We start from the raw sequence: 27,139 nt of genomic DNA on the forward strand, positions 1-27,139 counted from the left end.
GTTATTTTATAATATGCCCTACTGAGGTTCTACGACAAAACGCAGAGATCGCATGAATAAGTCAAACTACCAGCACTCACATCAACCTTCCATTTCAAGCTGCGGCAACTTTGAATCTCGCGGACTGTTGGTGTCCAGTAGCAAAATAACGACTACAGATTTGTTTCCGCAAGATGACAGTATGGTGTGCAAACGAAACGCGGAAGGTAAGTCTGTACTTGATATCCGAAATTAGAGCTAATTTCGAATGGAAACAGAATGCTGATACGTGAAAATAATCTTTGAAAAATGTTATTTAATGCGTGAGATAATCAATAATAATAAATAATCGTCAGATTCTATTTTCATCTGATCAAGACACAATACACCATGGGATAAGACACAATGCGATGTAATGAACAGATAGGAGGATGCCGAACGACCAGAAATTCGTAACGCGCATAAAAGAGAGAGAGAGAGTCTATATTTTTTATCCAACCAAAATACATAAACCGACGGCAATGATGTCGGTACAGAAAATATGCATGCACATTGCACAATATTCGGTATCAGATAGGAATGGTCGACACGACCTTATTGACGGCCAACTGTAGTCTGATCACACCGGCATGAAACAGGTAGGCCTACCTACACTTACTATATACCGTCTGGCCGTAAAAAATGTTAGCTGAAAAAGGAAAAGAGAAAATTAAACTATGGTGGCCAGTGCCATAACGGCCGCACCCTAAAGCCCCGAGCTCGAAGGGGACCCAAAATTTTTAGTCAACACACGAAGATTTCCAGAATATAGATCTGTTTTCAATTTCGAGCAACAATCTTTTATGATTTGGGAGGCCCAAGACCAACATTTTGGGGGGGGGGCTGACGAAGTGCTGTTTCGGTCCTGATGGTAGCAAATGATCAATGAAGCAATGTCTGGACTAATCAGGTACACATTTATACAGAGGTGGTCAGTAACGAAGTACTTCTACTTTTTTGAAGTACTCAAGTAGTTTTCCGCTACTTGGTTACTTACTCAAGAAGATCTAATTTATCGCTACTTCTACTTTTACTTCGTCATATTTTTTATCTACTTACTTACTTTTCGCTATTTTCAGTTTGTCAAGTAGAAGTAGTTTAATTATCCAACCAGAACGATATAGCTTGAGGAATTTTGGGACTGTTGTCACGGAGTATCAACACCTAATTCCCATATAACATTTGAGTAAAGCCAAGAATTTTCGTCGCGCTTCGCGTAGGCCTACACCAGACCAATATGATATCACGAACGTATCGGTAATTATATTTTAGATAGCGGGTTCCGTGGTTCCGTTCACACCGCATTGTCGCCCATATGAAATATTTCATCACAGTATTTCGCAATCTAGCATTTACCTATCATATCGTAATCTAGCAGCCCATTGGCATTTGTATGTCTGGAAAAGTGGACTCTGACTTTTTTCAGCTTTACACCTGTTTTAGAAGACCATTGTTGAAACTTTCTGGACACAAGACATAAAATATACTTCCGCTTTTTAGAAGTAGTGTCTAGAGAACATGCATGTTGAAGGGTAGTAATGTAGGCTTACCATACGCCCTCTTTTAAGAGGATTTGTCCTCTTTTTTTTAACTTTTTTGAAAGTGTCCTCGGAAGACGCCCTTTTGTCCTCTTTTTTAAAATTTTGTCCTCTTTTTTGAAAATTTAGGTAAGATTCAGAGCAAATTGCGAGTGATATGCCGCAAATTAGCACAGAAGTGAAGCTCCGGCGGTTATTCCGGAGTGAAAAACGGTGATTTTAGCTCTGAGCGAAAAGATGACTTTTTTTTTTAGTCATCCACCTGGCAACGTGGAGAGAAAAACGGTATTTTGAGTTCATCATTCATCAGTTCTGAGCGGAAAAGATGATTTTTTTTTTAGTCAACCGATCACAAAGTGGGAAAAATTCACCGGTTTTTGAGAATTCTTCTCCGGTTTTGCAAGTCTGAAATTTATGAAAAAGTGTCCTCTTTTTAGATTTCCAAAATATGGTAAGCCTATAGTAATGACACTATTTTCCGAAAATAAAGCTACACTATATGACATTTTTACAATCTGCCATATTTTTTATCAACGTTTACTAATCACGCAAAGTGTTAACGCCTTATCCGACACAACTTCACCGTATTGCTCTTCGATCAAACTACGGCGGGGAGGGAGCCATACCAGCACGGTCTTTTCTAAATTGTAGTGTTCAAGTGAACAGAGGATTAGTATCGCGCATTCCCATATCAATGCTATCTATCATTTTCATCCCATGATGCTGACGAAGGTTATGCTGTCGATAATTTATACCTCCTGGGACGCATCAATATGAATCAAGCTCTGCACCTTTCGCACAGCTCAATTTGCAGCTTTTGACAGTCCATGCGAACGAATTTCGATAGTTTTGACAACTAATCACTTACTTGAGCAAAGTCAGTCAATTCTACTTTTACTTCAAGCATAGTTTTAGACTGCTTTTAAAAGAACTACTTCCATCTACTCGTACTTGAGTAGATTTTTGCGTCGCTACTTCTACTTCTACTTGAGTAGATTTCTTTGCTACTTTGACCACCTCTGCATTTATATCAATATATACTGGTTAGGCACTAAACTCATCAGAACCGAACGTAGATTTATTTCTAAACACGATAGTCCGTAGACCGAAAGGACAAATCCAAATGCTGGAAAGGAGTTAAATTCGATGTGCATTGTACTTCTATGTCAACTAAACAGTAACCATCGAAAAAAGAGTTGTTTTTGAACAACCCTCTTTACATCGTGTACGCCAAAGTGGGTGTCTGATTTGAAAGACCACGCCAGAAGCAGCAGCAGTTCGCTTTATTAGCAATTTTATCAGTTCCATATACAGCACAAAAATGCGAATGAAAAGATGGGAAAGGTGTCGAAACGATCTGGAGTAGTCTAAGGAATCAGATACCCACCTTGGCCTAGGCCAGGGGTGGGCAAACTTTTGAGCTCGCGGGCCGCATTCAACATCTGAATCCATTCGCGGGCCGCACTATATATAAAATTGGGATTCTAAACCGAAACGCAATATTGGTATTGAATTATACGGCGAGGACATGGAGATAATGTATATGCCAATCCAGACATTGCTTTGATGATATCGTACAACGTACAAGCGTCAGAAACAGTGGCGAGATTTCATAGGCCGGTCGACCTCGATAACCAATTTGTCAAAACTATAGAGATGAAAGTCGGTTGTCTCGATTCTTAGAACAGGACTGAAATTTAAATCAGTGAGCATCGATCTGTTCATAGATTTACTAATTCTACTTTTGGTTCAGTTCCAGGACGCACAATGCTGACAGCATCATAACCATGTTAGCTTCAAACACGCTTCTACTATGTGTAGATAAAATATAAATACCCCATACAGAAGTATAAATATGCATACAGAGAGCGAATCTACCTAAGACACGCGCGAATCGATTTTTTATAAGCACATCACTGAAATAATTAAAACTGGGGTGGCCAATCTGAAATCATACTCGTGATAAGGGCTGGCCAAAATCGAGTACCTGAGTGATTCGATTCTGAATCACGTACTATATGCTTCGAGTCGAGTCGAATAATCGAGTATCACTCATTATGACGTCACAGCAAAGTGTAATATGTCAAAGTTCCAATATGTGCCTTTCGTGCCACCACAAAGGATACAATGCCTGTTATCGAGCAATTTGAAGATACTTTGGGTATTTCTTCGACCCTACCGATTTTATTTCATTTGTGACAATGTTGTAGGAGGGTCATGACTTCAGAAATGTTTTTCCAGTAACGGTCGTAGCTTTGTATTATATGTTTCATAGGCTGCGATACGCCCAATCAAGGTTTCAAGGCCCCCACAGTGGAAAATAGCATACCAACAATCTCTCTTGTTGATAAAATAACTCTCAGTTGCGAGGAGAGTATAATTTCATTACTCGAAAAAATCGTCTTCTGCTACTCGACTCGAATCATTAAAATGATTACTCGATTCAGATCCGAGTACTCGAATCATTGTGCCCAGCCCTACTCGTGATCCGAATTGTCAATCTCGTTCAGATTTCTGTTATTTTTAGCAGTTGAAACCTTTCAAACTGCGGGGGCCTTGATATCGGGTTATCTCGCCAGAAATTAAACATAAAACGAAAAGTTTTTTCAGTCGAGTTCAACTTCGCACCCCCCTTCAGATGCTTTGACGCCCCCAAGGTGGATGAGCCCCCAGTTTTGAGAACCATCACTGCCTTAGGATTATCATGGTGGAATATACTAAGAAAAAGTTTAATAAAGTCTCTACATTAACTCGATTTCTAGTACGCATTTTATCAATATTTTTAATAAATTTCTTCAGACTCTCGCGGGCCGCACAGAACGGTGTGAAGGGCCGCATGCGGCCCGCGGGCCGTAGTTTGCCCACCCCTGGCCTAGGCCCTAGGCGATGTAAAGAGGAAGCATGCACACACACTGAATGAAAAGTTAAAGAAGACAGTATGGAAAAAAGCAAGCGACAAAAAATGGGGTGGCATGTCATGGAAGGCGCGATCGATAGGTCAGGCCGTGGTCCGTAATCTTCAAGACGGACTAGGATATTGAGTAGTAGGCTATAATTGCTTGTATTTCGACTTGAATGTGAACATGCTCGTTGACTGTTGGATGGCCGGCGGGATACTGTTCCACAAATCAGGTCCGGCATATTTGATACAGCGCGATGTTCTCTTCGGTCGATCATATCATATTTGGACGACGTGTACGCGCGTGCGTTGTACTTGTGCGCAGCACCGTAACTGCCTCACCCCAAACCCCCCAATTGGGGGTGGCCGAGCTCGAAGGGGGCCCAAAATTATTTCGTGAATTAGCATAAATCATAAGAGTATTTTTTGAAAATTTATGCAATTTTTTCAAAATTTTTTAGTAGCCATTAATCTTTATTATTGGGTATTGGGCCTTTACCGCGCCACGACCCACCAAGACATACAATCAAGTTTTAGGCCATATAACATGCGACTGCAAGAAGTGGGCCAGAACGATCGGCAGCGAGAAAACCTTGGCCGAAAAGGTCTATGCCCTTATGCTGACCGAAGACTTCGTTATATATGCAAAATACATATAGGTTTAATTGTCCATAGGCGCCTAAATGACTGACCCCGAATGTTCCTGTCTTTGCAATCTGAACCTCACAAGACAAATACCATCCCGCTTGGAAAAATTTTATGCCAGTGAAGAAATACCAATTTGAAATCGTGTGCGTCTCTTAGTTTATAAGCCTACGTTTGGGCGATTCTATATTTTTGGATATAGCAGACTGGAAGTCACGAAATAACATCATGTAACGAAGTCATATCAACGGGTCCACCCGCCCGAAGATGTTTAATTATTATTTACGCCCCCCCCCCCGTTTTCAAGACACGTCACTCAGCTCTATCGGTAAATATAATTACGTGAGTAGAGAGGACAATAAATTGATAGCATAATATACCTACAGTCGCCGATCTGATTGACCGATTTTATCATAAATTATCGAAAATATTCGCGCCTCGCGCTAGCTCACAATACAGTATGAATGGTTTCGTGACAAACGCGAACAACGTGATGGAGGGGTCGTTCCATCACCCTATGGGAGCCTGAGACCCACGTTTTTGGGGCCTGACGAGGTGCTGTTTCGTTCCTGCCAACAGGTATACGCCCGAAGATGTTTAATTATTATTGAGTGGTCCTACCTTTTCGAACACACCCCAGTCAGCTCTACTGAGCAGTGAGAAGACAAAAATTGATAACAATGTATATGCAATTCCCGATCATACTGACCGATTCAGTCATGAATTCTTGAAATTTCTCGCGCTTCGCGCGCTTAGGCGAGAAAAGCTGATTCGCTAAACAAACTCCCAACGAACATGATAAATAGCGGTAAACAGGGTATCGCCGGAGGGGGGCTCTGGGGGGCGAAGGCGAAGCCCCCCAGAAGTTCGGTCTATAACCCTATGAGGGGCCCACGACCAAAGTTTTTTTCGGGGGCTGAAGAAGTGCTGTTACGGCCCTGCTTGTGCGCCTTTGATTACGAGGTAAACAAGTCATTGAAATATTCGGGGTAATGACCGCAGTAGAACTGCTACATAAACTTGGTGATTTCCAGTCTTCGCATATCTTTTATGTTTAGGACACCGAATCTCTTCAGCAGCGACTTGTTGGATGGACATTGGACAACCAGGCCCCTTTGGGACCCTAGCTATGAACGGAGTACGTTATGTTGTATTTTTTGCAGTGGCTCGAGTGTAGTTTTACTGGCAGCCCCCAACAGAGGATTTCGAGGCGTTTATGCAAAGGTTATTTCGGGCCGCTCACTTATACATTTTGGGCATTTGGTCACTAGTCATAGTCAGGGCATCCAGATCTGCCGTCGAAAGTGCGGAAGAGAGGAGGTGAGTATCATCTGCGAAAAGTGTGGTGTTCAATGAGGAGGTTTCAAAAATGTCGTTGGCATTTCGTCGTTTCGACACCTTTTTATCTTTTATGATAAGGTAATATTGTTTTGTCTTTGTAAGGATCAAATTATTAACAATATACCTAAATCAACCTGGTAGACCACCAGCTACGAACGAGGTGTTTATTACTTCATATAGCTCATTGTTTGCTACCGGTCTGGGGTGATGGTTCATGTCGTCACGCATGACTAAATTCATGCCGACAGAGTTTACTATTTGTTATTATTTGTTGTTGTGCATTATGTGCAATGTTCACTATGATCTGCGTAGCACTCGTAGCAGGTGGTGATGGACTGATGGTGAGTGAACCTTTACGTTAAGTTTATGTTTCATTTTATTTCAGCTTAATCGGCATCTAAATTATAAATATATGCCTAATTGTACATGATTAAACTTTATATATCTGGATAAACGGTTATGCCTGTAGCTCGATGCACTTTCCCTGGTTGCCAATTCGAGACCACCGACTCTGGACCTGCTGTCGTAGCTGCAGTGTTGAACATTCATGCGATTGTTCACCAGACACGTTATGACTGTGTCGATCGTCACAAACTTCCGAGCATGGAACGCCCTTCAGTTACTCAGAACACCACGCCTGAAGAGTGGCCAGTGTTCGTTCGCAAATGGAAATTATTTAAAAGGGGCATGAATATCCCGGCAGATCAAGTCACCATTCAGCTTTGGCAATGCTGCGAGGATGCGTTAGCGACGGATCTTATCAACGAAGTTGAGGATATAGCTCGGATAAGCGAAGACAATCTATTGGCTACTATCAAAACCTTGGCTGTAATGGATACAGCAGCAAGTAATCACAAGTTCTACCTGTTCCGTAGTCGCCAGGATCGTGATCAACCTATTCGGTCGTTTGCTGATCACGTATGTAGATTAGCTCGTAATTGCAAATTTGTTTTGAAATGCCCACGACAAGACTGTGATCATATAGTCAATTACTCTGATGACATTGTCAAACACATTGTGATTTCGGGCATAGCAGATGAAGATATTCAACGTGATATCCTCAGTTTACCGGACCTGGACGATAGAACTCTGTCTGAGACTGTCAGGATCATAGAAGCCAAGGAAATGGCATCTCGTGTTATTTCCGTTGGAACTGTCGCATCTAATGTGCCAAATGTCCACGTTGTACCACAACCTGCCAATCTTGAAGTCATGATACCATGCTGTTCTTGCGGCAAGAAAATAAAAAAATTCAAGTACATGAAGGGACGATATCGGAAGGAAAATTTTTTAAAAGAATTCAGACAATGCGTAAAATGCTGGAAAACTGAGAAATCTGCATCTGACCCAGGCACGTAGTCAGCTGAAGAAAAGTAGGGGTTTGGATTTTTTCCAAATTTACCAATATAGCTTCATTAGGGTTAAGTACATGCGGAAATGACTATTATACTCACTTTTCGTGTTGATGAACTTACGCATATGATAAGTAGCAAGTAGGGCAAGTTTTTGCAACTTTTTTCACAGCTTCCTAGATACTCAGTCAGAATCTATGTACTATGATGTTTTAAGCTGTTTGGATGGATTTTATCGTGCAACTTTTTGCAACTTATCTCTATTTTTCATACCAATTTTTACTGCAACTTTTATCAAATATTGCGTAAAAATGTAAAGAAGTGATTTCAAAACATGCTATAAACTATTTTTAGTATGGTTCTATTCTCTTTGATTTACATAACAAAGAGCTATATGATGGGTTAGCTGCATCTCGCAATGGTTTGCAGGCAAGAAGTTGAACTACCCCTGCCAAGCACGACTGTGCCCGAACAATATGTAAATTGATCGCGTTATTAATTCTGTCGCTTAAATTTGAGATAGTTTCCTATTTCATGAACGCCCAGGCGAGACCACCGAAAATTACATTTTCACTGGGTCACCTTTTCCGGGCTATGGATTTTGTTGAAGTCGCCAAGGTTGAGTATTTTTTTTTGCAATGCCTTGAGTAAAATTCGCAGACCTAGGGATTTGGGGTGCGTTATTTTAGTTTTTTGGGAGGAGGGGGGTTATCCCTATGCTGTTAAGCTTTTGGGCAGAAAATTATCCCCACATTGTGTAATTTTTTTGTTGTGTAGGCCTACCTGGAAAAATGTAACTTCTGGCGTTCTCGCCAGAATGTCTGTGAAATGGCAAACTAACAAATTTGACAGCTCTGCAGGAACTAGGTTAAACAACGGAACCTTCTGAGTATCTCATACCCCACTAATTCAACAAAAATTATAAATGCAACTTTTTACTGCATATCTTATCAAAATTAAGTGCAATTTTCTCACGATTTGAGTGCAACAAAAACTTTACCTAATGATAAGTTTACCAGCGAGTCCCTGATCTCTTGTGAAACGCAGGCTCAGCGACCATTTTCGCAAATCGAATGTACAGGGGATTCAGACCTTTCTCAATTTTGATAACTAGAGCCTTGACACACATCTTCTGATTGTTAAGTTTTAGTATTAGCGGAAATCACGAACAAACTTTAAGATCTACGCGTAATTGACATCCGCTAATCCTAAAACATAGCGATAAAGATTCGTGTCGTATCTTGAACCAGATTTGAGATATAAAAAGTATGATAAGTAAGGCATTTTGAGATGCTGAAATTGATTTCAGTTACAGTTACAGCTGATTTTGTGTGCGTTATACTGTAACCGTGTGTTGTTTGCTGCCGTTCGCGACTCTGTGTACTTGTCATTATTATGTCACAACGACAAACTTCTTCTATATTTCGAACTTAATTAACCTCATTTACTGGCGTTCGCTCCTGAAGAGAGTCAGTCGAAAAGCTTCGAGTGGAATAAATTTGGCAACATGAACGTATTGTTTGCTGCAATATTGAAGTTCTGTACTTCGAAAATCCTAGTTTCAAAATATTGTGTTATTTCAAAATGAGCTATTCTCCGGTGCCCAGCATCACTGTTCCTCACCAGTTGAAACGGCTTTGGCGATGACAGCAGCATTCCATCTAGGGAGAGTCAACTGATATGAATGGGCACTGGGCAGATTGCCTTTAAATACAATACTAATACAAGCACAATACTAATACAAAGCCATCATAGGCAAAATTTAATTGATTTTCTAGAATTTTGGGCGAGATATCACACTACATTGCGGTTGTGATTAATATAATGGTAGGCCTCCGTTACCGCTCCTGTGAGGCATTGCCCCTAAAACGAGCCCGTACGAGATTAAAAGCTTTTATATTCCCGCGCAGTGGCAGAGTTATAGTTAATCCCTATGATAATATCTATCCAAGGCTGCCCTGGATATAGATGCTGAAAGCAGGGTAACCAAAAATTAGATTAGCATCAAAGATCTTTTTAGTACTGTAAATAGCCTATACTACGTGCCATGTCGTATCAGATAGCATACATTTTGCCAGAAACAATCTGCTCCATCAACTCTTCCGAGTGGCTTGAATTAATCGTTATGAAACAATTTCGGTACGTATATATTAGGGTTGACATAGGTCTTTTTTTCAATTAGTTGAAAGTGTCCTCGAAGGACGCCTAAATGTTCTCTTTTTTGGGAATTTGTACCCCGACGCACGTCGGAGTTGGCAAGACAATCAACGAAAAATACGGCGCGGCGGCTATCATTCGGGAATCGAGTCAGAGCGATGACTTTATTTTCGTCAACACACAGTACTATCGGTCGAAAAAATTTTCAAAATCACCAGTTTTCTTTTCCGGCACTAGAGCTTTCAGAATTTTTGAGAAGTGCCCTCTCTTTCGGATCTCAAAATTACGATAATCCTGCATAGTATCATGATGATTTGAAATAGCGATATTTCCTGTGGCCGACAGGTTAATATCATAAATGTAGATATTGTAGTGTGCGAATCACTCGCACTGCCAGCGTCGTTGTATTAAAGATTTGGCGCGTGCCTGGCGACCTTATGCACAACGATAGAGGAGGGTTGGTATGATTGCATACAAAATAAGGTCGGTCCGCACACGCGCGCACACCGTATTCCTACTGAGCGCGAGCCTAACCTCAAATCCTAACCTCTAACAGTAACGCTAATCAAGACCACAACCCCCAACCAATGTTCTCTCAAATTTCTCACTAGTCTGCGCAAACTAACCAACTCTCTGCGCGGTCCCTTGTACAAGAGTGCGTAACATAGAGTTGCCACAGCTGCACTCCCGATTTACCCACATTTTTTCTGTAATGTGTGCTGTTGACTAAAAAACGTCACAACTTTTACGCGACTACCGATTTCCCGAATTTAGGAAACTCTGACGTTCGCTACTGCGACGGAATCGAGTTTTTTTTCACATTTTACTACATTTTCTAAAAAGAGAGATGGTGCCGCTACGTTTGATTACAAATTAATGATTACAAATTGGTGATATACATCTGAAATGGTCGTCAATTTGGTGTGATGATTATCAGTGCCTTTTGCGAAAGATATAGTGATAATCTGCTTTCGAACCACAGGTGTATTTCTGTTGTGCGCGGCACACGTTTTTCTTAGCGCGCAGACTTTGTTAGCAGTGCGCGCGCGCACGCTCTCAGCATAGATGGTACATTGCCCCCGAACCTAACGCTCAATATCTAGCTAGTTGATATCTAGCTAGTTGAATATGAAATCAATCAAAAATAAATAAATGTTGATATGAAGAAGTTAATTTCTGATTTAAAGTTACTGCAGGATATATTTCAGACTTGATTACATAAGAAAAAAGTTCGATTTCAAATTTATCTTTACGCGCGGACTAACCCTATTGACCCTAACTAAAACCCTGAGGACCCTAATGGCTCACCCCTACCCTAACCCTAATATGTCCTTAACCTAGGGTTACCATATTTTTGTGGAGCAAATTCCGGACACTCTTTAGCGCCCACTAGCGAATTTGAAAATGAGGTATAACACATTGCCTGTCAATATGGCGTCACACTAGCAAAGCATTGCCATTCAACTGTATACAGGAATGGAGTGGGATATAGGCAGGGTTGCCATACCGTCCTTATTTCTAAGATTTGTCCTTATTTTGAAGGGCCACGTCTTAGAAAACTTAACTGTCCTTATTTCTAAGAAATGTCCTTATTTTCGACTTTCGTCCTTATTTTGTCTTATTTTAAACCGCTAAAGAGCTTCGATCGTTTTTTTCTGGTAGTGTTGCATAATATTCTAAAATTATGCTTTTACGTTGAGATTTTATGACATCAGAAATGATAGGAGCTCTCGTGATTTACGCACCATAAGATTTGACTTCTAACTGGTGAGGGCTAGGGCAGTGAGTGGCAGTGTTGCCAATTGGCGCATTTGGGAGCCAAATTTCGGAATTTTGGCTCATTTTGACTTGGGTTGGCACCGGAACTTCGAGTTTGGCACGTTGGCACTATTTCGGCGCTTTCGACTTTCTTCAACTATCACAGTGCTTTTCAACCTGTGTGACGGTTCGCACTAGTGCGAATGAAAAAAATTGCAGTGCGAATGACGGAGGTGGTGCGAATGAAAATTCCGGATGAGTGCGAATGACGAAAGTGGTGCGAATGATGCGAATGAAAATCTCGGATGAGTGCGAATGAAAATCGTGAATAATTATTGTTGATTTTTCTGACCTGGAATAATTCAAATCAACCTATTAGGAAATTCAAGGGTAGTGTGACTTTTGTTGTTGCGACGCAATTGTGAAAACTTGTTTAATTCACGACGCACCCCTAATCGTAGCTCTCACAAGCCGCAATGAATTAATATTTTCACACTATAATCATTACGTAACCAAAAGCCTGGTCCGGTAGCTTGTGTAGTGGCAGAAATACAGTTTATCAGCCCGTCTGAGCCTGCGACAGGCTCGAAAAATGACGTCAAATCGACTTTCTGCTTTCTTTCGCTAAAAATCATCATACTTTCGTAATAACTGTTCGATTAATGCGAGGCACGAGGATAGTAGTAAATACCACCATTACAGACTCACATTTGCAAGTTACTGTAACGGAAATTTTTACCCCTTCAAAGGTTATTAAAGTATGGACCGCAAAAGGGTATAATTTTGGGTCGACGCGGTGGCAAAGCTATCCGTTAATATGTAGCCTATGTATTATCTCCTAAATTTATTGGAAAAATCCTGCGATAGTTTTTACAAATCTAAGGTCAGGGAGTTGAGTAGGCTACTCTAGCCAATAAGCGAGACACGCAAAAAATATGGTTTTATCCTGAGAATTCATGATAAGATTTGTCCGACTGGTTTTTCTGGAAAACATGGTCGAATACCGTTGGGATGAACTAGTGCAGGGACTAGGGATGTGCAACGACCGAGTTAGGGTCTATATTAGACTCATTTATTTCGAGGCCAACCCCTTTTGCGTCGGGTCAAATGAAGACGCTAAGTTTCGGCCAACAAACCGCTGATGAAATGCGGTGCCAAAACATAAGATTCGACAAAACCTTGGCCAAAAAATGAGCGATGCTGTATGGCCAAACCATTCGATATGGATATGCTCCGTTGTCGGCACGGAATAGTCCTGTTCTTGCAATTTGAGTATAACAGTAGTACAACTGCGACACGCGTCGGTATTTAATGCACCCTAATTTGAAATCGCGTGCGTCAGACATATTTTGTAGAGCTGTGTTGGATAGAATTGTGGTGTGCGCGCTCTGTATGTCATACATGTCCGTAAAATCGTAGCATACTACTGTAATATTCGAAATGAATTCCTTTTCATGGGTGTGGCTCGGGTCGCGAGATGCCACAAAAACTCAGATTTTTGTAGTAGTCTAAAAAGCTGCGTTAACGTTATTAAACTGTTATGAATTCTCAAGTTAGATTGATCTAAAGAGCAGAACACACAGTATCGTCAGTTTATTTGCTATTCCCACATACTCGCGAGACATAATATGTTAAATCGAAAAAAGTCTCATAGGGTAGCAAGCTCCAATGTGCCTATACTCTTCTTGATCGTTTGGACCTTATTTTCCAAGACATAAGGCAAAAGCCTCAACACAAACAGGTAGGGTTTTCAGCCTTTCGACATACTCTATGGAGCCTCCTAGACCTTTTTGTCAGCTCTCAAAATCGATTCCTTCCAGCAAGCATTTTTCACTCGTGAAAAACACGTTGTATTTTGGATAGGAGTGCAGAACAAATTTTAAGTTGTGGCCATCCAAGCACTAGTAGACGTTCTTGTACCAAAACCCAACAACTTGTTAGGAAGAAAAGGGTTTTTGTGAAATAGTTGAAATCAAAACGAGCGAAAATAGTAGCCTTTTTAATGAGACACCAAACTTGTTTCTTTGTTTGCGGTATTCATGGTGTTTGTCGACTACTATGGTCATTTACACTAGGCCGGACTTATAGCACGGCCCACTTCTAGGCTTTTTGTAAGACACCGCTTACGCGGATGAGGTGACGAGCAGGAGCCTAGATAAACCTCCAACAATTAAGTATAGGAATTCTGAAGTCGATCTCGGTCGGACTCGAACCCGCAACACTTGATAGCTTAAGATACATAGTAGCCAATTTGTTGTACATGAACAAATAAATCTTGTATTTTCATCTTCCTTTTGCATAACAATTTTAGGTTAGTTTGTGCGAATGAAATTTATTTTACAAAAAAAGTGCGAATGAAGCGCAAAAAGGTTGAAAAGCACTGAACTATCACAATGAAAATTTGTTAACAGTTCATTATATCATTACATCAAAGTGCTGTTTGCTCGTGCACACAAGGAAGTAATTGACGTTAATTAGTAATCAGTAGGCATATACATGTCATACGTCCTATTAATCGTTATTTTTCATTGTCGTACGTACAGTACACACTACACATGGCCTACTAAAAACTGCCATGCTGTATACATGGAAATAGGTCGAAGGTCATTTTATCTGCATGCTCTCCATGGAAAAATCCAGTTTGTAATTCCAACTATCATTCAGTAGTTAGGCTACCAGACATGGTCTCCCTTTCTTGTACAAATGTACATGTTAAACATTGAAGAAAGAACACTGGCTAAGATTAGATCGTTAAGGCATATTTATAATTTATTGTGATGCCTAAGCTAGCTGATTGACTGTTAAAGCTCATTTTTATTCATATATATGGTCATTTCGAACAATTGAGATAATTTGGCACTTTTTCAGTCAGTTTGGCACTATTTTACAAAATATTTGTCTCCGAGAGCCTTCCCGCGTAGTTGGCAACCCTGGGCCAACCGCAGCGGGCGTCATTTTACCACTTAACAGCAGTACCAGGTTCCTCGTGATCGGTCTACAGATAAGCTCAAGCTGTGGGGAAGGCAGCATTTATTGCGTAGTGAAAAAAGGCGCAGTGGAGTCGACACATTGGTTAAAAAGTAGTAAAGCTATAAATCATTGATAAATTATTCCAAATTATATTGCACTTGTGCACAATGTTCCCTCTAAGCTGCGCACGTGCGCAAATGCGCAGTGCTGACACGGTCTCTGCACACAGAAAATCTAAGCTGCGCACAAAAAATCCGAAGTGATGACCTTTTTTTAGTCGTTACGCACTGTTGTCCAAGGGTCTGCGCAGTGAGTTGGTGAGTGTGCGCAGACTCCTCAATTATTAGAGGGAACTTGCTTGTGCATATAGTTTTACTACTAATAAGGCTGAATCTGGTTAGTTAAAATGAGCAGACGCGAAAACGTTTTTCAAGACGAATGAGAGAGAATTCAAAGGTATCTAACGAAACTTGAAAGGTTTCGCACGTTCTAATATCTGCAATTGTGACATAAACCTGGTCATAGGAAAGACCGCTATTTCAACTCACATTGATACCCCAAAACACAAGAAGTGTGTCATAATGATTAATTTGAGCCAGTCTATGAATAATTTTTCCACAAGTCGATCAGCACCAACGACCACAAACTACAAGGCAGCTGCTGCAGAGGGTACCTGGGCATTCCATATTGGTAAACACCAGCTATCATTCCCCACCAACGATTGCACATCGCAATTGTTCAAAACAATATTCCCCGACTCCAACGTCGCAAATAAGTTTTCTCCGGCCAGGACCAAAAGTATACAAGCATTGTTACTGGAGTTCTTCCTCCAAACATGAATTTGTCTAAACTTGGTGTACGGCATTTTTCCATCTTGGTTGACGCCTCTTATCACAACGAGGTGAAGAAGTTTGGTTTATCACCCTATGGAGGTGGGGGGTGAAGTGTTGTTTTGGCCCAAGTAAACCTAGACCTATGAACTGTCGTGAGATCCATGAAGCACTTTAAAATAACAAGGTGTTGCTGGAGCAGATTGTTTCTGGCGAAAAGTATGGAATGTGATATGCCACGGCTCGAATAAATACAACGTAGGTACAAAATCGCTCTTTCATGCTAATTTAATTTTTCGACTGTCCTTAGTTTTGGATCCATGTCGATGGCAACCCTGGATATAGGTCATGAATTGGGCCATCTGTAATGTGAGCTCTGGTGATTGCTACTTGTTAGGGTTTGCAATATATTCCTGCACGGGCCAGATCAAATCATCTGGCGGGCCGAGTCTGGCCTGTCAGGATTGTGTTTGGCAGCCCTGCTATAGGCTACTCTTAGGTCGGTGCGGCTATCTATCCGTTTATGTGTTTTAATCAGGTCCGAAACAACATTCTTTCTGTCCCCTTCCGCCCAAAAAAACACTGATCTTTGGCTTACCATAGGGTATAGTCGATGTAACTTGTGGGGCACTTACTATATGCATTTGGCTGTTAAATTTTATGTATGAATTATGTCGATAATATTGAATTTTCCATAGATTAGGCTACTATAAAATGCACCAGCAGGTTGCACATCTGGTGATTTCCAACCTTTCATGGTCGCGACCTCATTTCTCACTTAAAAATGTTCAGTGGCAAAAGCTCAAAACTTCATAATCCGATTACTAAAAAATTCAGCTTGCCCTAACTTACTCACGGCCTAGGAAGCTGATTACGTCCAACATCATCGCGATCCCCAGATACAGGGTTGCCAGACATATTCTGCGAAAAAGGGCCAAACAGCGCCGGAAAAGGGGCCAAATTGGCCAATAAAAGGGCCAAATTGTTCAATAACGCTGCCACATTACCCATAGACACCTGGAATTCCAGTTTTATATTGTTGATACTGTTGTAGGACACCAAATCCACTACCTGCAACTACACTGGATCCAACTACAATAACTTCTTCATTATTTCAAGCCTTTTCAGACTGAATATAAAATCGTAAAATAAAACTTTTTGTGCTATAATATGAGAGTGAATAAATTTTATGAATTTTAATTAAACATCGAGAGAATAGTTTCTTTACATTTGAAACTTATCTAACGAATTTTTAGGTTTTACACCAGAAAACTCTAAGGTTTTAGGTTTTACACCAGAAAACTCTAAGGTTATGTTGATTATTTTTCTTTGAAATATTTATCAATCATTAAGTATTATAAGGGTGCTCTTCTTCAGACTTTTTCTGCTACATAGCTTCCCAGCCATGTTCGCCGCTTTTTCGCCCACCTGTTCACAAATCTGTATTTACAATTCCAACACAGTCTACATTCTACAAAAACAAATCCAAATCTTCTACAGCGTTTCCGCTCGAATCTTTGCCATTGGCATAAACATTGTCAGCCCAATTCGCGGGACAGATTTATTTTAATAGTTAGTTTGACGGTATGTCTCAACTGTTTCCAAATAGGGCCAAAAATTGAAAATAAAGGGCCAAGGGGCCAAATTATTATTTTGGGGCCAACTGTCTCTAAAAAGGGCCAAATTTCACGAATTTGGCCCCGAAAGGGCCAATCTGGCAACCCTGCCCAGATAAAGGCGGACGACACCAAGATTTGGAACCACTGTCTGTGACTGAATCATCCAATCGGCCTTAACCAACTCTAGCAATATACCGTTAGCTCATAATTGTGATTACAATCAGGCTTATTCAGTAAATTATGGTTATTAATATTTTATTTATTTATTATATTTTATTTTATATATATTTATATTTATTTATTTATATTTTATTCAAGCCTTCAAAATTCCGGACATGTCCGGGAAATTCCGGACGTATGGCAACCCTACCTTAACCCCAAACCCTAAGAACCCCAACATTATTGTGGCTGACCTCATTTTTCATGTCGCGATTGACCTTGTATTGAATGTGACTGTATAGGCACGGTCGCATTCCCGAAAGAATTTTACACTACGAAAGCAGGTCGTATGGAATAATGATGAAATGAAATATCAGAATGGAGTAGAGACACTACCCTGCAAGCGTATTTTGATGCTTTGAATTTACTTCGTCCCGAAAAAACCTAGCTAGCCAATTCGTCCCGGAAACATCGATATAACTAGGCTAGTAGGCTACTCAATTCAACATCAACTTATCGTTAACAATTTCATCATTTCAATACACCACAAGACTGCGTTACAATGAAAGATAGGAAGGTGTCGATGCGACTAGGAGTGGTCTTCTAAATCAGACACCCACCTAGCCTATTAGGCGATGTAAAAAGTAGGCATGCACTGCACAGTTGCATACCTAATGACAAGTAAAAGAAGATAATATGAAAGGACAGGGAAAAAAAGTAGGTGGCACGTGACGGAAGGCGAGATCGATGTGTCAGGTCGTCAGTAAACTATAGAGGGCTGACTAGTATTGATTCAGTAGAAAATGTTTGTATTTCGACTTGAATGTGGACAGTGGACAATGTCCACTGGACATGCTCGACGACTGTCGGATAGCCGGTGAAATCCACACTGCATAACTCTGGGATATTTGGTAGCGCGATGATGGACGCGCGTGTGTTGTAGGCCCACTTATTCCATTTTGATACCGAGGTAAAGAAGGGGGGCGAACCGTTTTGGCCGAAGGGCGCATGCGGTTTTCCTAACCATTGCGCGGAACACTTGAGTATTGATGGCATTTTCTTGAGCGCTAAATTTGGTAACGATGAACGCAGCGCTTATACTACGCACCAACATTGCTGACATTTATGTCGCGGAGAAGTAGTGCGCAAGCGCATTCATGTTCTAGCCAAGCGACTCGCGAAAATATTTTAAAGTTAACGAATGAATCCGATCAATAATATCGGTGATTGCATATATCGCACTTATTGAAGGTTCCATTTGTGACACGGGCTCAGATGACTTGAGTAATCAGCGACTGGACCGCGGATTCGGCGAAAACGTGTCGATCATTTTTGAGCCAAAATTTCATCGCCTACGATCCTTCTGGAAGCTCTCTCGTGGAATCGCATGTTTGCCCTCATTTAATATATATCCTTGGTTCTGAAATGGCTCGGAAATGGCTGACGCCGAAATGCCGGTACCACCAATGCCGACAATTTCTACAACTTCTACACTTGAGTAGCATTAAAACAGCTGTTCTTCACCAAAGAATATTATTGTGTGGTTTTCTTTACCTCGAAAATGTTATTCGCGATCTGATTTCAACACAATTGTTGCCTTCAATTTGGGTATACCATCCCTGTCATGGCTATAGACAGGCTTCTGCGCCTATAGTCGCACGTGTTGCGCAGAAACAGTATATTTACATCGCGAATCTGACACTAGAATGCACAAAGCGACTTTGCAAATCAGCTTGCGACATGGCTTTGACATTTTTTCAATTTGACATAATAATGTAAATAATATCATCAGTTATAAATAGTTTGCGTTTGTGATCAATCTTCAGGTCTTCCAATCAAGAATCGCGTCGTATGAATGATGAAAGCTGGCCGAGTCGAGGTTGTTGCCGACAGAACAACAGTGCCAAAAACAGCGCTCTAATCCACGGAGAGATAGGAGGCAACAATGAAATAGGAGCGGTTTAGACCCCCGGACTTACTTGCAACTCGAATACAATAATGGAACAATTCCTGGAGTCAGGCTTGAACAACTTATATAGATAATAATTTCTTTAGCGAATGTAATTGGTAAACATTGTGTAGCTATAACTATAATTAGAATTATGATCAGTGTTAATTGTAGCGCTCGTACCCATCGAGTTGCTATGAAATGATTCTCGACCCCTATATATTCAGAATCGAAACAACACTTTGTCAGGCCGCCCGCAAACGTCGCTTTTGGGCCTTCGTAGGGTTATCAACACAACTTCTGTGGGTTTCAGTGACAGAAGACATTTCAGCGATTAGAGATCTCAATATCGAAGGTATCGCCCAAAATATTTATCGCCGTCGAATTGGCGGAGTCTGGACTAATAAAGTACTCGAACGGCCCAAGCGACCATTCTCTCATAATTGCCAAAAATAGGGCTCGACTAAATTCTGTGACTTGTCGGAGGGGATGGTACCCAAATTGAAAGCAACAATTCTGTTGAAAACAGATCGGCATTGACGGCATAGACGATTTAACGGAGTATATTGGTATAACGCCATTTAAATATTATTCGATAAGGAGTTGGTAGACCTTACGTAATTCCCGGAACTGAAACCTGATAAGACCTTTGTAAGTCGTATATTCTATCGTGTGAACGTAGATAACAATTTGGCATGTACTCTCTCGTGGCTATGAGAGACGGTCATTCAATTCATGATATTTCGCCGATTTGGAAGTCCGTTACTTTGTCGTACGTGATTCAATAAAGTTACACGTCGTGGAGACAGAAACAAAATATATTCGTCAGTGTGATCCATCGAATACGTGTCCAATAGACAGGCTTCGTGGTACGTCAGCCAACAAGGCCGTACGGCGCGGTTACGCCGGTTCGTCGAACGAAAGAAGAAACACGCAGCGAATTGTAAACGCAACCTTCTTGGAGTCAATAATACATCTTGGAGTCAGATATACAATTATACAACTACAAACATTCGCTCTGCGTTAAATGGTGACCCCGACATTTAAGTAATCAAGACGGACCGGCCGACCGAAGACAATCAATATAAAGATACGCCCTGCCCGACGGCGAGAAATAGCAATACAGCATCGGACCACGGAAACGATAAATATAAAGATTCGCCTTGCACAGCGGCGAGAAAGACCATTCAGAGAAAACAACGACGTTATTGCCAGGAAGGAATGCAGCGGGGTTGTGCTTTCGACGATCAATACGCCGTAACAAAGACAACAATGAAGAAGACGTCTGCAGTGTCAGAAAATGCTCGGAAATCGCAGAAGTTTAGCAGATGTGCGGACAGTGGTGCTCCAAGCATGCATCACACGGATTAGAACAATAAGGTAGATCGATTTTATTCTCTTACACTACGACGTTAGTTGGTTACTGTTATTGGGATATTGGCAAATTATAGTTTTGTAAAGTAACTTGCAATCATTGGTTTCTATACCCAGATAGGGGTCGCATTTCCTGCGAGTCAAATCCTCCGCTGCTAGAGCTGTAGGACGCAGGTGCTTATATAGCATGATGTTTTGATAAGAGATGTGTGCGGGTAAACCCGTGGCAAAAAGGCTACCCTATTTATTCGATGCCATGATGCATCCAATAGCTGAATAGCTTGATATGTATGTGTGATGAATAATGATATATTGCAAGCCTGATGAAGAGATATTAGGCCTCTGCCATACGACGATACCCTTATGTTGAGTATATCATTGAGAAAATATGCACCGCGGTAGTGCATGATATTTGCAAACATTGCTTTGCATGTAATACAATAAATAGGGCATACTCTCGTTCTGTTGGTATGTACCAATGTTAAATGCTACGTGATATGAATTTGGAAGTTTCATATCAATTTAGAATAAAATGATTGCAGGTGAATATTCGATTTTTTTTCTACCCATAGCAGTATCTTGCTAATTAGTTGTTGTGCGAGTGATATTATCGGTTTTCTGAATGCCCAATGTAATGTATCCTTTAATGTTACCGTAATATCGTGTATGTATTGTTTTGAGGTATTAAGTGATGTTTGTGTTTTTTTTGATTGCCTGTTGATTTGTATGTCAGTAGTCTGCATAAACAGACCGATGTTACTTTTTCCGCCATTTGATGTAGATAACGACGCGTTCGATGATTTTGTGCAGCAGTTTCCGCCCGTTGATGCGGACAAAGTGGTACTAAACTCCGCGGTAACTCCGGGTGACGCGTGTGTAGTTTCTTCTGGTAGTGATGACGGCGAGAGCGACTGTCCGAGTAGTATTGGTAGCGCGTCCCGAGAGCGTATCTCTCAATGCTTACCTGTTGATGCCGATCGCGATAATAATGGACATGAATCCAAATCTAAGACCCAAACATGTAATGAAGGCAGAACTCTCAACGAGTCAAGTCCAAGATATACGTCCAGAGGGAGACGAATTGTTAGACCAAGACATTTGAATGATTACGTGTTGCATTAAATCGCGTAGAATAAAGATATGCGTGATGAAAATTGTGCCTTATGCATTAATATGTTGCGTAAATGCTGGATTGCTGCTTCATCGATTGTTGAATCGCGTAGAGTAAAAATATGCGTAGTGTAAAGCGTGATTTGCGCATTGATATATTATGTAAATGCAGGATTGCTGCATCATGTTGTGACTCCCCGTCGTAGAATGTGAGGTGGGGTCACCGAAGCTCCTTGCTAAAATATGCGTTGTAATAATAAATGCTGATATCCGAATGTTAGGCTCGTGTAGGCCCACTTATGCTTCACGGAACCGTGCGTCATATTTGAGACGATCACGGCAGAATTGTCGTTGCGTTGCCATAAGCCCTCTGTTGTTGTGATCAGACAACATGGATTTGGTAGGAATGGTTGCTGTCCCCGCTGGACGGGTTGACAGTAATAATGAGAAAGTAGAAGAAGTGATTGATGACGGTGAATAGCATGTTCTGTGGGTTTTGAAGCATGATTGCTGGATGAATTATGGTGTTGACCTTGCATACACGTAGATGGTATTCGTCAGTGCATATAGACTGGTTTAGACTGGTTACGTCTGTGAATTGCATTGCATTTTCTAGTTTTGTTGCTCTTTATTATACATTTTCATTAATTTGTTGTTAGTGCATGCGAAGTGATCTGTAATGTCACGGTTGTAACGCTTTTGTGCTGGTTTAATTATGTATTTTATTTCTTTGTTTTGTTTGAGCGCTAACTATTGTTGATCTGAGTTTCAGTTGCCAGTAGGACGGAACGATGATATTGCGAGTCGTTCTGAGATGGTTATGTAAAATAGGGTTTCCGCTTGCCACGCTTGACACGCTTGCCACGCTGCCACGCTTGTATGGTATTTCGTTTCATTAGTTTACTTTTGCCCCTGCATATAAAATCGTTTCATGTCTCCAGTCCCTATGATTAGCCCCAGTCCATATGTTGTATGACCCTAGGTTTGAGATTTTGACCAATATACTCGTTTTTTTTACACCAAGTTATTTTGGTGGGAAGGGGGAACTTTTAACGGAGTATATTGGTATAACGCCATTTAAATATTATTCGATAAGGAGTTGGTAGACCTTACGTAATTCCCGGAACTGAAACCTGATAAGACCTTTGTAAGTCGTATATTCTATCGTGTGAACGTAGATAACAATTTGGCATGTACTCTCTCGTGGCTATGAGAGACGGTCATTCAATTCATGATATTTCGCCGATTTGGAAGTCCGTTACTTTGTCGTACGTGATTCAATAAAGTTACACGTCGTGGAGACAGAAACAAAATATATTCGTCAGTGTGATCCATCGAATACGTGTCCAATAGACAGGCTTCGTGGTACGTCAGCCAACAAGGCCGTACGGCGCGGTTACGCCGGTTCGTCGAACGAAAGAAGAAACACGCAGCGAATTGTAAACGCAACCTTCTTGGAGTCAATAATACATCTTGGAGTCAGATATACAATTATACAACTACAAACATTCGCTCTGCGTTAAAGACGACATCGGCGGCATTGTGTCGATATTGGCGACATTGACAAATTAGATATGTCCAAATAAAAGTTATACTATCGAATGTGACTAGTCACATTCGATAGTTATACACTATTCTGTAGATTGGCCGTAACTTACAATTTTTGAGAAAAAGAAATATGTTTTGACATGATCTGTGGAGCACATCTGTCTAAATTTTGACATCATCGGTGGTTGAATGAAGGTTAAGGTGCTACTTGATTAGGCGTTAACCAACATCTGAGGAATCGACCTATAATCTCGCGAAGCGCGAAAACATGAAGTCATGAAGTCTATGAAGTTAAATCAATCTACCGCGAAATGCTATTCATCATCATCATCATTGGTTCATTAGCAATTTTATCGGTTCAATACACCACAAAAATGCGATACAACGAAAAGATAGGAAGGTGTCGAAGCGACTTGGAGTAGTCTATTTAATCAAACACCCACCTTGGCCTAGGCGATGTAAAGAGGATGGGCATGCACATTGCACACTGAAATGAAAAGTAAAGAAGATAGCATGAAAAAAAGCAAGCGGCCAAAATGGGGTGGTATGTAATGGAAGGTGGGATCGATAGGTCAGTCGTGGTCCGGTAATCTTGAGGAGGCCCTAGTATTCATTTAGTAGTAATTGCTTGTATTTCGACTTGAATGTGGACACTGGACAATAGGGTTGTTCAAAATTTGGAAAATGTTTGGAATTCTGCGTGTCCATCGCTTATTCTTTAGATTATTGTTAAAAAACAATAATGGGCTTGAAAGAAGCTCCCAGGAAAGCCGCTAACATTTGTCTAAATGCGTTTGAAAGTCGTTGTTGAAGAGTGGGCGGGCAACCGACAGCAGAGGCGGGCAATCACGAAACCACGGTTCTTGATTGGGTAATCGGCTAAGCTTCACTGATTACTGCAACAGCTGACTCGGATTCGGGAGCTTCGCTTTACTGAATTGAAAGTCTGTTTTGCTGAGGTAGAGTCTGTTAGTAGCGGTTGTGGTTCTGTACAAGCGCGTTGTGTGTTGATGAGTCATTAGTAGTACTGTAACACGTGTTCTTTGAATGCTTCACAGTCGATAGCAGTAGTTTATGCTTTGGAGCAACAATAGTGCAGTCATGGCAGAGGCAAAACGGCGAATGATTGCACACATGCCGCAGCGACGAACAAGATCCAAATCTGAGCAGTACTTGGTCGGATATACTTGCGATTACATCTGTGGCTCGAGATTACCTACTATACGAGAAGTAATGAGTTACTTGCTGCATCTGAAAGAGCATTGTCCTCAGTCAACCCCTACTCATGAACTATGTACTGTGGTGGTGGATGATGTAATGACAGTGTGGAAAATGGCGAGAATTGCGACAATGCAGAAATCGCATGTGGTGCGATCACTTCAAAACCTGCACGAAAGATGGCGTGATCTGAAGAAGAATCCGAAACAGGAAAGTGATCCCAAGGGTAAGAGGAGAAAATTCGCTGATGATTTGGACAAGCTGTGGGATATTGGAAGTAGAGATGCCATAACAACAATAAAAAAATGACATTTATCTATCACATGAAAGAAAGCTTGAAGACATTGCATTTTATGAAGATCAACGGCAATCTCGCCAGTCAATAATGTTGGGAAGAGACAAAATTCTGGCTAAAGACCTCAAAAAGAAAACAGCAGCCATTGCAGATCAAACTGTTGAAAACGTTTCACACGACTCAAGTTGTGACTATGTTGTTTTAGCATCATCGTCATCTTCAAAAGAGGGTGACAGTTTGAGTTCAAGTTCTGACTAAGATGCTGATGTTGGACTTGGCACCTCGACCCAATCCATTAAACTGATGGCACCTAAAAATATTATGAAAAATACGCATGTTTCCCAAGCTCTGGATCGATTGCAAGTAACTGACAACGATGCTGATGGGAGCATTTAATAAGGCTTGTGGAGGAGATATAGCCATGTTCTCCCTGTCAAGATCTTCAACGAAGAGAGCCAGGGAAACAAATCGCCTGGAAATATCTCAGGACATTTTGGAAAAATTTGCCGAAAATAGACCACAGCATGTTGCCATTCATTGGGATGGAAAGCTCACAGAGGATAGATTAGGAAATCGATATGAAGCTTTGTCAATTGTTCTATCTTGTCAACCTCAATACTCGGAAAGAAAACTACTTGGAATTCAGAAGATACAAAATGCGGCAGGTCAGACACAAGCTGAAACTACTTTCGACATAATTAAAAAGTGGGATATACAAGATGCTGTAACAGCTTTGGTTTTTGACACCACAGCAAGCAACAGCGGCTGGAAGAAGGGTGCAGCGAAGATCCTTGAGGACCTTCTAGGAAAGAAGGTTTTTTACCATGCGTGTCGGCACCATGTGTATGAACTAGTAGTCAAAGACGTCTGGAAATGTTTATTTGGAAAAGCAACAACCGGACCAGAGAACACATGGTTTGCCCACCTTAAGAAGAGCTGGAGCAGTCTTGACAGAAAACAGCAATTCAAGAATCTGACTATTCCTATATGCTTTAAAGAACGAGCAGCAATGACAGTTGAGAACTTCAAGCTACTACTCGCCAGAAAAGATTTCTTCACACGGGATGACTACAAACAATGTGTGACTAATGCTCTTGCTCTTCTCGGTGCAGATGGAGATATACATCATCACAAACCTGGTGCAACACACCATGCAAGGTGGATGGGCACAATTCTGTATGCTCAGAAGATGTTCATGTGGGCTGATCAGTTACATTACAAATCTGAAGAAGTGGAACTGCTGCATCGCTTCAATTTATTTTTAGTTCTCTTCTATATCCCTGCCTGGGTTGCTTCCAGCATCGGTCGTGATGCAGCCGGTAATGACTTGAGATTCATCCAGGACATGTTGAGTTACAAGGAACATGATGAACAAGTTTCCAAAGCTGCTTCACAAAAGCTTTTAAAGCATGACTGGTATATCGTGGAGGAAACCGCTGTATATGCCTTGTTTTCGCCGAGTGAAAGCAATGAAACCCGAGAAAATATGGCAAAGACGCTCCTACAGGTAGAGCGAACTTCAAGTTTCAGGAGAGGCCCGCCCTCGTTGAATGCAACTGTACGCATCAACAAGGACACTACTTTGTCTGATTTTATTGGGCCACAGTCGTGGTACATATTTGATGTTTCTGAATGCTCTGGGGCGTGGCTAGCTCAACCGGTTGATGTTTGGCACTTATCAGATTCCTACACCAGAATGAGCTCCTACATCAGTTCTGTCAAAGTCGTTAATGATGCCGCAGAACGAGGTGTAAAGCTAAGCACAGACTATGCTGCAATCTTGACTGAAAATGAACAACAAAGAGACAGTCTGCTTCAAGCTGTGGAACAGCATAGGAAGACAGTTGGAGACAGCAGGAAGTCAACTCTAATCAAAAGCCTGTAATCTGCAACTTGTGCCTGACAATGCAACACTGATCTGCAACGTACTTTTTTAATGTCTTTTGTAAATAGTACTTTTCGCCTTCATTCAATTGTGAATAAAAAGTGTAATATGCGTTTGTTTATGGGTGAGACGTCGACCAGTCATAACAAGTACTACTGAGATGTTGACTCCTGGTGGTAAATTTTTGAGTTTCACTCAATGTCAGTAACTTTTGGAAAGGTAGCAATATGCATGCATCTAGTTTATTCGTATCTCAACTAGCGAGAGCACCTGTGCAATACATAGCACTTTCTGCAGGTAGATATTAACTTAGGCGGTTGCGATGTTGTACTATGGACTCTTGGTGACAACATTAACAAAGGCAATATATCATGTCTGTAATGCCACCAACAGAAACGACTGCACAACAGCACGCAAAAATCGTTACCAGCAGTGTTCACAAGGTCGGTCTTTCAGCCAATCATTAGCTTATTAT

The 27,139-nt window shown here is 41.1% G+C and overlaps 1 protein-coding gene across 1 annotated transcript in view; it reads left to right on the forward strand.

Moving 5' to 3' along the window:
• LOC145453227 (BCL2/adenovirus E1B 19 kDa protein-interacting protein 2-like) overlaps positions 1-27,139 on the forward strand; it is a 213,560-nt gene that overhangs the window by 179,473 nt on the left and 6,948 nt on the right. The window lies entirely within an intron of this gene.

The sequence above is a fragment of the Botryllus schlosseri genome, chromosome 13, assembly GCF_051294905.1.
Source record: "Botryllus schlosseri isolate E-star chromosome 13, Bs_hap1, whole genome shotgun sequence".
In the NCBI taxonomy this organism is placed as follows: Eukaryota; Metazoa; Chordata; class Ascidiacea; order Stolidobranchia; family Styelidae; genus Botryllus; species Botryllus schlosseri.